Source organism: Lepus europaeus, chromosome 6 (genome assembly GCF_033115175.1).
Source record: "Lepus europaeus isolate LE1 chromosome 6, mLepTim1.pri, whole genome shotgun sequence".
NCBI lineage: Eukaryota > Metazoa > Chordata > Mammalia > Lagomorpha > Leporidae > Lepus > Lepus europaeus.
The window spans coordinates 34395157-34408068 of record NC_084832.1 but is presented as its reverse complement, the minus strand read 5'-3'; the positions used below and the strand labels follow the sequence as shown (position 1 = coordinate 34408068).

The 12912-nt window shown below is 39.8% G+C and overlaps 1 pseudogene; it reads left to right on the top strand.

Annotated features, from left to right (window-relative positions):
* The window catches only part of LOC133762059 (chromobox protein homolog 1-like), a 35373-nt pseudogene extending 23494 nt beyond the window's left edge, over nucleotides 1-11879 (top strand).
* The last annotated feature ends 1033 nt before the right edge of the window (nucleotides 11880-12912 follow it).

Genomic DNA, 12912 nt, shown 5'->3' with positions numbered 1-12912 from the left:
TGCCCCTATAGTAGGATGCCCTTCCCTATTCTTTTTTTTTTTTTTTTTTGACAGGCAGCGTTAGATAGTGAGAGAGAGAGAGAGAGAGAGAGAAAGGTCTTCCTTCCATTGGTTCATCCCTCAAATGACTGCTACGGCCGGCGTGCTGCACCATATTCCCGGCCCACAGCCGAGAGCTGGACTGGAAGAGGAACAACCACAACAGAATCTGGCGCCCCAACCAGGACTAGAACCCAGGGTGCTGGTGCCACAGGCAAAGGAATAGCCAAGTGAGCCGTGGTGCCCTTCCCTATTCTGTCATCTTGAAATTGCTTCCTAAACAGGAGTCTTTAATTTTAAATATATGAATCTATGGTCTACAAAATATATCTAGCAGCACATAGTACATAATAATATTTTGTGGGACAAAAGATATTTTTCAAGTTTTTGGCTACATTTTTAATTAAACTAAAATTTGGAAATTAAAAAAATTACTGTTGTTTGTTATCCTTCTCATCTCCCTGTGTCCTCATATGCAGGGCCACATGAGAAAGTACTTTTTAAAATAAATTTGTTTTGAAAGGCAGAGTTGGGGCTGGCGCTGTGGATAGCAGATAAAGCTTCCACCTGCAGTGTCGGCATCCCATATGGGTGCTGGTTCGTGTCCTGGCTGCTCTACTTCCTATGCAGCTCCCTGCTAATGCACCTGAGAAAGCAACAGAGAATGGGCCAAGTCCTTGGGCCCTGAAACCATGTGGGAGACCCGAAAGAAAGCTCCTTGCTCCTAGCTTTGGATTGGTGCAGTTCCAGCCATTGTGGCTAACTGGGGAGTGAACCAGCAGATGGAAGACCTCTCAATCTCTCTCTGCCTCTCCTCTCTGTAACTCAGACTTTCAAATAAATAAATAAATCTTTTTAAAAAAGAAAAAGAAAGGCAAAGTTACAGAGAGGGAGAAGGCGAGACACAGAAAGAGGTCTTCTATCTGCTGGTTCACTCCCCAGATTGCTGCCAAACCAAGAGCCAGGAGCTTCTTCTGGGTCTCTCTCATAGGTGCAGGGGCCCAAGGACTTGGCCATCCTCTGCTGCTTTCCCAGGCACATTAGCAGGGAGCTGGATAGGAAGGGAGCATCTGGGAAATGAACCATGGCATTCCCTTAAGGTATGCCAGAATTGTAGGTAGCAGCTTAACCCACTAAGACACAATGCTGGCCCCCAAATTTGGAATTTTTTAAATATATGAGTTTTTTTTTTAAACTTTTATTTAATAAATATAAATTCCCAAAGTACGGCTTTTGGATTGCAGTGGCTTTTCCTCCCACCAGCAACCCTCCCATCTCCCGCTCCCTCTCCCATCCCATTCACATCAAGATTCAGTTTCAATTATCTTTATATACAGAAGACCAATTTAGTATATATTAAGTAAAGATTTCAACAGTTTGCACCCACACAGAAACACAAAGTGTAAAGTGCTATTTGATTACTAGTTATACCATTGATTCACATTGGACAACACACTAAGGACAGAGATCCTATATGGGAAGTGAGTGCACAGTGACTCCTGTTGTTGATTTAACAATTGACACTCTTGCTTATGGCATCAGTAATCACACGAGGCTCTTTTCATGAGTTGCCAAGGCTATGGAAGGCTTTTGAATTCGCCAACTCTGATCTTATTTAGACGAGGTCAAAATCAAAGTGGAAGTTCTCTCCTCCCTTCAGAGAAAGGTACCTCCTTCTTGGATGGCCTGTTCTTGCCACTGGGATCTCACTCGCAGAGATCTTTCATAATACATGAGTTCTTTGAAATATAACCACTAAAATAAATTTTGAAATATTTTTATAAATTGAATTTTTCTCAAAATAATTACTTCATAAATTTATCTCTTAAATTGCGCATATCATGCTATCATTTGGTCTCTTGAAATATTCAAAAATAGTGAAGTTGTTAACTACTGCACCCTCATGACTAAACTGCAGTCCTGTTAATAGGAGAAGAAATTAAATACAGGATATTTCTGGTTTCATTTTATAATATTGTGTTTTTTATACTGCATGGTTTTATTGAATTGTTTCTTTGGGAGGAAATTTTTTGAGGTTATTCTGCAAACAAATGTGAGAAAATTATAAAGAAAGTCAAAAGTTGTTATAAACTTATATATTTTAGGAAGTCTATCACAACCATTTATCATTACTACTGTTACCATTTCATGAAGAATTTCACGCGTTTGCTTTATTTTTATTTAATACAACAATCTAATACTAAGACGTTAGTATTTCACTTTAAAAGTAAGTAACATGAATCTGAAAGTCTTTAAGTAACAGAAAAATTACTCTGGGTTATAAGGAAAATGTCTTTCTCTCTTTTTTTAAAGATTTATTTTATTTATTTGAAAGACAGAGTTACACAGAGAGGTAGAGACACACAGAGAGAGGTCTTCCATCTGCTGTTTCACTCCCCAGATGGCTGCAATGGCTGGAGCTGCGCCCATCCGAAGCCAGGAGCCAGTAGCATCTTCTGGGTCTCCCACGTGGGTGCAGGGGCCCAAGGACTTGGGCTATCTTGTACTGCTTTCCCAGGCCATATTAGAGAGCAGGATTGGAAGAGGAGCAGCCAGGACTAGAACAGGCACCCAAATGGGATGCTGGCACTTCAGGCCAGGGCTTTAACCCACTGTGCCACAGTGCCGGCCCTAGGAAAATGCCTTTCTCAATTCTTCTTTTTTAAAAATTTTATTTACATTGTGATATTATTTTGAATGATTACAACCAACTGGTTCTTTTAAACAGAACTATCCCCACCAGAAAAAAAAAAAGAAATCACATGTCTCAAAGACCCATTAAAAATGCCGAGGGCTTCCTGCTAATGCACCCTGGGAGGCAGCAGCTGATGGCTGAAGCAGTTGGGTTCCTGTCACTCATGTGAGAGATCAGAATAGAATTCCTAGCTTTAGGCTTTGGGCTGATTCAGCCCTAAATGTTGCAGGCATTTGGGGAGTGAACCAGCAGATGGAAGGTATCTCCTTTTCCTCTTTCTCTCTCTCCCTCTCTTTCTTACTGCATTTCAAAAAAATTAAAAAATAAGGAAATCAAGAAGAGGATCCATCTAGTAAAGCCGCCCAAAGAGTTCACTCTGTGTTACTGTATCTCTCTGAGTGTATGGTTCTGTTAGACATAGGAAAATACTTTGAAAAATGTTATTCATTGAATAATTACTACTATGAGACCTCATTCTAAAAACCATAAATTGTATGTTTTATTTAATTCTCACAGCTGAGAAGTAGGTACGATACTTAGATTTTGCAGGTGAAAAAATTGAGTCTCTGAGAAGACTAAATGATTTTGTCAAGGTCACAAAGATGACTAATGACAGAGCCAGTATATGATCCAGGCTGCCCAATTCAAACATCAGACTTTTGGTGACAGAACATTGAACATTTTATTCCCCTACCTTCTAGTTTCTACGTCTACTTGTGATTTTTTTTTTTTGTGGCTATGTATGCAAGTATGTCCTGGCTTCTCCCCTGTTTTAGTGTGACATTACATTGTGTTTTCCAGAATGTCATTATTTGAATCAGTTGCTCTGGTTTTCATCTGGTTGGTCTCTTTCATTAGAGAATAAATTACCAGGTCACCTTACCAAAGGCAGAGAAGATATACAGTGGAATTAAAATGACATCTGATCATGAGCAACCCCATATCTGAGGTCCATTTTTCTCTAGGGCCTTTGTGATTTCTCTAGTGCATAGGAAGATAGGAGATTCTCATCTTATAGACACAGTGCCATTGAAATTCTCAGCATCCCCAAACTTGAGTTTTAATAACAGTTAAAGTAGAGAATATTATTCATAGTACCTACATCCTCCATCTCCAAAACACTTAGAAAGTGTTATCAAAGGTGCCTGCCCTTGGCAAATAGGTATTTACTGAAAGCCAATTTAAAGGTTGTTAACTGAAAAAAAAAAAAAAAAGTAGGTATTAGAAGTGTTCGGAATTTAGATAAATAGATTCACCAAAGATAGAAAGAAAGGATTTTGAAACTGTGCCATGAATAACATATAAACAGCTAAATTATAACAATTGATTAACAGAAATTATTCTGATATATTGATTACATTCTACTTAATGTGATATAAGAGTTTTGCTAAAACAAGGTGTTTTCAGTTCTGTTAAGTATTTGTTTTCATCAAGGGCACTTTATTAACAGTTTTGAATGGCAGTGATCTGATAGGAATCTTATTTATTAGTGAATCACAGTCGTGTTTGTGAAGCCCAGGAAACAAACAAGGGTCTCTTTGGTCCACCACAATACCATCACTGACCCTAGAAATAAAGTAAACCACACAAATGCCTATTTTGTGTAAGATTACAGATACTTAAATTCACTGCAAATTTTACTGAAAAGCTGAAAAAACTGTAGTTAGAGCCAAGGACATTCAGGTGATTAGTATTGGTAAATGGTGCAAAGAAATCTTTAAGAATGTCTGAATTCCTGAGAAATCTTTTATTTAACATATTTCATGGTATGTCAAGGTAGTCAGATGTTCAGAAAGACACTGAAATCAAACAGTCTAACTTTGGCTAAGTGCCACAAAAATTGTTCAAACTTCCAGTACCTTCTCTCTGCCTGCTCCACTGTGTATTGTTTCCTAGGCATAAAAGTAAAAGGTCCTGGTATTTTCTTTTTAACTGCTATACTTCCACAGTTCCTAGGAATTTGGGAATCAGTTTGGGACTAAGAACCATGCCAGGAAGATAAATTACATTCATATGTCAGATATTGCCTTACAATGCTATCTCGCTCAGCAGGCTATAATGAGCCCCCACTCACCAGGCCAAGCTCCAGCCAAAAAAATAAATAAATATATAAATAAAAGAACACCTACTGTTTCTCCATCAAGGGCAACTCTCTCAGAGGGCAGACAAAAGCATCAGAGGGAGGCCAACCATACCCATGCAGTACTATGGGTTGCTATGCAACCCCGGTGCAAGTTGGGCAGCAACAGATGGACACTTTGAATAGAATTAATGCCCCTCTGACCCACGTTTTAAATAGTGACCAAACCTACTGCCCGATGAATTCTATTAACTGTAGGCATACTTACACATATAAAATATAGCATCAAAAATGACACTGTTATTACCCTCTTTACTAAAATAAAGTCATAAATCTATTGCAAAATTTGAGACCGATAATGCTCAATAAGGTATTTCCTTTTTCCCTCTTTTTCTTGATAAATGAATCACTGATGTCTCATAACCTTGGGCTACATATTTCCTTATAGTGTTGCTCCAATTTCGTATGCAAACCTGCAATGCCTGCTCTGAGTTTCAGCTTCATTTTTAAACAGAGTCCGGCTTCTTCCGTGGCCATTGTCACCTGTAGGCTCTGAGCCTTGTAACAGGCAACTTTTTTTGTAACTTTCAGAAAGAACATAGCATGGAATAATAAATATTTTATATACCTTTGTGGCGACAGTGTTGTAACCAAGTTTCTGATTGAGCAATCAATCTAAAGTCTATACCCACAGCCCTGAAAGTTCTCTGTCCATCCACCTTCTGCCTAGGCCAACTTAAAGCTGTTTGCATCACTTGTGGCAAGTAGACTTCATCTCAATCAGATGTCTTCAAGGATTATCAGTGTAAGATTCTTTCTTTGGTCTTTTAAATATTATATACTAAGTGCTTGGCATTGTTGGGACCTGAAAGGAGGGGCATCAGTACTTCTTAAAAAAAAAAACAAAAACTAGCAGCACAGAGTATCATATTGGTGACAGCAAGCAGCTCTGAAATTTTAATGAAGCTTATATATGAAAAGATATCTTAATAAAGTAGTATGGAAACAGAGTTTTGGACTACAGATAAGGAGCTAGATAAATGGTTCTCCCTAGTCCCAGTTCTGTACCCAAATAGCCTCATAATCTTAAACAAATTTTTTCTTTAACTTTCTTGATACCAATGTCCTTACCTATAAACTTAAGAGCTTTTTTATTAGATTCTTTCCTTTAAGCTTTCCTTTAACTTTCCTATTCTCTGAAAAAAAAAAAAGATATAGTTAACAAAATCATGTCAGTTACATATCTAGCTGAGCACAGAGATAATGATAATTGTCTCTGTCCAAAATCAGCATGTAATCATAAAATTCTTCTGTTTTAATACAGAGAATAGAGCAGAAACTGAAACACCATTGGGCTCCAGAGCCTAAAATATTCTGCATACTCCTTTCTTTGGTTTTGGGCTTCCATTCCTTGCAGATGGTCATATCCACAGGCAAAGAGGTGCTCATCCATCGATTACGTGACTTTCACAAAGGTTTACTTCCCACACCGTTATCTCTTGCCACAACCATCCTTCTGCAGAGGGGGGCCTTAGCACATGTGCCTCCAGTTTCAAAAGCAGTGCTGCTTCTCTGTCAGGCCTCCTGCTGCTGCCCAGTGTGTCTTTGCTTTGGAAATATGAGCTTGGTTTTCCACCACTGCGTGCACAATCTTGTGGTCTCCTGGCCGAGAGTCATCACTCACGTACACATGCATATACATACCTGTTCACATTGGGACTTGGGGAGAGATATTTGCTTGTTTTTGTTTGCTCATTCTCCCACCTCCCCTGAAGGGCCTGGCAGTGTGAGATGTGGAATCTTAAATTATTTCATCATCTCTGGCAAGATTTAGTAGTAATGACATTATGATCTCTAACCACTTCACTACCACCTGAAGTAATCACACAGAAGGAAGCAACTCAGTCCAGTAACAAGCTGATCCCCATCTTTGTAGCCTTGTGTATGTTCTGTTGAAAGAAAAGATTTGATTTAGTCCTACATTTATTTCAGTATTTATCATTCAATGTGTTTCATTGAAGTCTCAAGTTATATATCTTTTATTTAACTACAACTCCCTGTTTATTGATTCACTATATAAATGTTTTATGTCATATATTTTAAAATGGTCTTGTTTTAGAGACTATTGCATTTTTGAAATGTTGTAGATAATAGGAGATCAGGACTATTAGGAATAAAAGAGCACTGAGGCATTAAGTACGTTTGGATGCTGCATTATATATCTGTTTGGTTTAAATAGACCGTGAGAATTCTGCACCTCATCTTTCTGAGGGTAGATGTTGTAAATTCCAGGAATGATTCCAGGGAAAGTGAAAATGAAATAAAGGAAATTCTATGCACTGTTCATGTAATCATGTTGATCATATGGCTTTAAAGACTAGAGGTTCATGGAGTCAGTACTGTGGCGTAGTGGGCAAAGCCACTGCCTGTGGCTCCAGCATCCCATGTGGGTGCCGGTTCAAGTCCCATCTGTTCCACTTCTTATCTAACTCCCTGCTAATGTGCCTGGGAAAGCATCAGAAGATGGTCCATGTCCTTTGGCTCCTGTACCCACATGGAAGCCCTAGAGCAGGCTCCTGGCTCCCAGTTTCGGAACAGCCAAATTCCAGCCATTGTGGACATTTGGAGAGTAAATCATTGGATTGAAGATCTCTCTCTCTCTCTATGTCTTTCTCTCTGTCTCTGTAACTCTGCTTTTCAAGTAAATAAATAAAAAATGCTTTTAAAAAAAAGACTATAAATTCCAAATTTTTAAATGATCTACATTTTTTAGGTGAAAGTTGATTCTCAATTTATCTTGGTAAAAAATAGAATTACTACTGTGTGACTTCTCAGAGTTGTAAGGACCTTTTAAATTCTTCTAGATCATTTACTTTTTTTTTTGTTTTTCACAAGTGAGAACGATCTGCAGTGTGTGAACTGAGGTTTGGGATATACATTTGCTTACTGCATATTTGAGCCCAGGTTTTCTTCTTACTCTAGTGTTGTCCCAGAATTTTCCAAAAGTAGTTAATATCTTTTATTATTTTGGAAAAATATAATTTAAAATATCCATGACTAATTAAATTTGCTCTAAAATAATTAATAATTATGTATAAACTTCTGTAAACTTCCTTTAGGTATTGCTCCAAAATGTCTATCTATGTGTGTGTGTGTCCATACACATGCACACACACACATAAAGGCAGAATTAGCATGGAATATCTTTTTCTATCCATTCACTTTCAGCCTATGTGTATCTTTGTGAGGTGTGTGTCTTGTAGACAGAAATAGATGTGTCTTTTTTTTTTAATCCATTATGCCTGTCTATATTTTTTAACTGGAGAGTTGAGGCCATTTACATTCAAGGTAACTATTATTAAGTAACTACCTGGCCCTACAATTTTTCTGTGAATATTCCTATCATTTTCTGTGGATTTCTTTTGTACTTTCACTGGGAGATTTTCTGTCTTTGGTGATGATGGCTTTCTTTCTGTGTTTCTGTGTGTAGTACATCCTTTAGCATCTTTTGTGAGGCTGGACAGCTGGTGACAAATTCTTTCAATTTCTGTTTGTTATGGAAGGTGTTTATTTCACCTGCATTCATAAATGAGAACTTTGAAGAGTACAGTATTCTGAGTGGAGTTATTTTCTCTTAAGATTTGGACTATATCTTGCCATTGTCTTCTACCCATAGAGTTTCTAATAAAAAGTCAGCTATGAGTTTAATTGGAGATCATCTGAATAATCTGGTGTTTCTCTTGTGCACATTTTAGCATCTTTATGTTTTACTGTGGTGAGTTTGACTACAGTGTGTCATGGTAAACATCTGTTAGGAGTTTTACGTGCTTCCTTTATTTGACCTTTTTTTTAAGATTCATTTATTTATTTATTTGAAAGAGTTACACAGAGAGAGGAGAGGCAGAGAATGGCAGGGGGGGAGGAAAGAGGTCTTCCATCCGCTGGTTCACTCCCCAATTGGCTGCAATGGCTGGAGCTGCGCCCATCCGAAGCTAGGAGCCAGGAGCTTCTTCCAGATTTCCCACGTGGGTGCAGGGGCCCAATGGCTTGGGTCATCTTCTACTGCTTTCCCAGGCCATAGCAGAGTGCTGGATAAGAAGTGGAGCAGCCAGGATACAAACTGGCACCCATATGGGATACCAGCACTACAGGCAGTGGCTTCACCCACTGCGCTACAGCACTGGCCCCAGACCTTTCTTTCTCCAAGTTAGGGAAATTTTCTGTAATTATTTCACTAAGTAGGCCTTTTAGTCACATCTCTCTTTCCAAACCTTCAGGCACTCTTAAGTCTCGTACGTTGAGTCATTTGACTGTATCCCATATATCTGCAACACTGTTTCAAAGTTTTCTAATTTTTTCTTGTTTTCTTTGGTGTGACTATAATCTTTTCTTTTCTTTTCTTTTCTTTTCTTTTCTTTTCTTTTCTTTTCTTTTCTTTTCTCTTCTCTTCTCTTCTCTTCTCTTCTCTTCTCTTCTCTTCTCTTCTTTTCTGACAGGCAGAGTTAGAGAGAGAGAGAGAGAGAGAGAGAGAGAGAGAGAGAGAGAGAAAGGTCTTCCTTTTCTGTTGGTTCACCCTCCAAATGGCTGCTATGGCCAACGTGCTGCACCAATCTGAAGCCAGGAGCCAGGTGCTTCCTCCTGGTCTCCCATGCAGGTGCAGGGCCCAAGAACCTGGGCCATCCTACACTGCACTCCCGGGACACAGCAGAGAGCTGGACTGGAAGAGGAGCAGCCAGGACAGAATCCAGTGCCTCAAGTGGGACTAGAAACTGGGGTGCCAGAGCCACAGGCGGAAGATTAGCCTAGTGAGCTGTGGCGCCGACCCATGACTGTAATATTTCTAGAGATTTGTTTTCTAGGTTGGATATTCTTTATTCTGCCTACCAACTCTTGTTAAAGCTTTCCACTGCATTTTTTACTTGATCTTTTGAATTCTTCCTTTCTAGTATTTCATTTTGATTTCTCTTTAAAATCTTATTTTCATGGGAAAAATTTCATTCAGTTTTCTCAGTCTCAGCTCCCAGGGCTCACAGGGTCAAGGAGTCTAAGTGGGGCCACTCTGCCCTACTAGCCCACCTTGTCCACAGGGAGACCAAGGTGTTCCCAGAGCCACTGTCTGTGTGTGTTCCAGCCTGCTGGATTGAGTCTGGTCCTCCCAAGCAGATTCAATGTCAGTGGGAAATGTGGGTTTTTCTCTCAGGTAATATCTCTAGATCATAGGCACGCACAATACCTACCAGCTGCAACCTCACTTACTTCACAATTTTGCTGGGCATGTAGGAGAGTCCTGCAGGTAGCACTTCCCTTCCACAGAGATGGCTCCTCCTTCCTTCCTATTGGTTGGTGGGTACAGTTGGCGATTGGAGACCGTCCACATCAGTTTCTCTTGAACTGCTATGGTTGCTCCACCAACTGGGTGGAGGGGGACCCCAATAATTGCTAGATACCTGAACATGAACTGGAGCAACTGCTACCTGCCTGTGTCCAAACATGGCGCCGGCCTTCTCACAGCTGACTTCAGGTTGCTGTTGAAGGGGGAGAAAGAGAGAGAGAGAGAGAGAGAGAGAGAGAGAGAGAGCTGTATCACTTTCCCCCACCCTCTAGGTGAGCAGTCACCCTGCTGTCCTGAGACATCTGGGCCATACTAGAAATGGTGCAGTTCACTAAGCTCCCCCTCCCACTGTGTCAACCACAGTGAAGGCCCATGCAGTCCAATCTCACCTGGTTTGCCAGGGCAGGTCCTTCTTCCCCGGATCCAAGCTGCTGGTTCCTTTGTTGTTTTGTTGTACCTTGCTGCGTGTCTGCACTTTCTACACAGGTCTGGGCCATTTCTTCTGTTTTCACTGGATCTCCCATGGCAGTTTCCCCAGAAGCTTTACCCTAAGAGTGTACTTTCTCCATTTTTTATATTAATTTCACTTAGTCTAAATCAGACTTCCCTGTCACTATTCTGCCTGTTGGAACCCCTCATGAATACTGTTTTAAGGGCATAATGATTCTCCCACCATACCCTCCCTCTCTCCTACCTTCCCTCCTCTTTCATTTCTTATATTTCTTTTATTGATTGTAGCTCACATCTATACTCTTGAGGAACAGTGATTTTTCTACTTACTACTTGTTGAATTCTTTGTATAGTGAAGTGTTAATCTTGTGATTATCAAATAAATTAAAAGTGTATTTGTAGATATTGTTCTTTAAACCAATGCAAAATAAGGTGACATAACTCACAAGCAAATTATTCACACCTAAGGTAGTAGAAAATTTATTGAAAATAATTTTAAGTATCAAAACATTAAAATGTTTTAGTTTAAAATAATTCATTCTGGAGCTTGCAGTGCTCAGTTAGGGGCTCGACTGTGGCTCCCCAGCTTATCACTTTCTGGCTGTCATTACTCCACGCTGGCCCATTGTGCTATGCCAATAGGAAGATTCCAATTCTTCTCAAGCTCTTAGGCACTGCTTTGTAGCACCACCCTTTACACCATAAAGCTGGCGGACACTATGCGGAAAAAAACAAAACAAGAAGAAAGTGGAGAAGACACTGGGAGAAGAAGAAGAGAAATCTGTGGTGGAAAAAGTTCTTGGCCATCGAGTTGTACAGGGCAAAGTGGAGTACTTCCTAAAGTGGAAAGGGTTCTCAGAGGAAGGCAATACGTGGGGACCAGAAGAGTATCTGAATTGCCCTGACCTCATTGCTGAGTTTCTGCAGTCACAGCAAACAGCACATGAGATGGATAAGTCAGACAGAGGCAAACACAAAGGTGATTCTTATTCTGAAGATAAGGGAGAGGAGATAAAAACCAAAGAAGAAGGAAGAATCAGAAAAGCCATGAGGCTTTGTCTGGGGTTTGGAACCAGAACAGATTATTGGAGCTACAGACTTGAGTGGAACACTCATGTTCCTGATGAAATGGAGAAACTCTGATGAGGCTGACCTGGTCCCTGCCAAGAAAGCCAATGTTAAGTGCCCACAGGTTGTCAGTCCTTCTATAAGAAAAGGCTGACTTGGCACTCTACCCCTCGGAGGATGATAACAAAAAAGATGACAAGAATTTACTCTCCTGAGTCCCAGTTTGTGTCACATATGACTGTGGGTTTCAAGTGGGGAAGGAAGAAGTTCTACCTGCCTTGACACCATAGAGGTGGCTTGTGAAGGTGTCCTTTGAAGAGGCAGTATAGTTTCTATGTTCTGCAGCAGAGCTTTAAGTTGTTCCAAGTTGTGTAGCTGGCACACCCATTCCAGTAGAGGGGAAGGGGGATAAATGTTTCCAGGCAGCCCATTTTGTGCTTTGCTGAGGGAAACCAAGGGCCTTCTATGAATGCCAAAACTTGCAGAATTGAGTGTGTGAGGGGACAAAAAAATACTACAGGTCTTCAAACAGCATCTCTATAACTACAGCCTTCTTCCCAATAGTGTTAGCTCTGCATTTTTGAAACTTTCTTTGATATATATTTTATTTAAGTTATACAAGTTTCATATATTTCTCTTATACAATTATAGGAACATAGTGGCACTTTCCCCACTCTCCCTCCCACCCGCATTACAATCCTTCCTCCCCCTCCTTCTCATATTCCCACTCTTAATTTTTATAATGCTCTTTTTTACTACAATTAATGCTCATATATTTAATGCTACTCTGAGTAAAAGAGTTTGGCAAATAGTATGAAGAAAGACAAGGGCTATAAAGCATCATTGATTATCAAAATATCTATTCCCCTTCTATACGTTATACTTCAGGTACTCTATTCATTACCTCTGACGGGGAAAACGTATCATATCTGTCTTTTGGGGACTGGTTTCTTTCATTAAGCAAAATGGTTTCTAGTTGTGATCATCTTGTTGCAAAAGATAGGATTTTATTCTTTTTTTTTTTTACAGCTGAGTCTGCTCCATAGTGTATATATATACACCATAATTTCTTTATCCAGTCATCAGTTGATGGACATCTGGGTTGATTCCATATCTTAGCTATTGTGAATTGTGCTCAATGAACATGGGGGTACAGAAAACTCTTTCATATACTGATTTCTTTTGGTTTGGGTAAATTCCCAGGAGTGAGATGGCTGGATCATATGGTTGGTCTATATTCAGATTTCT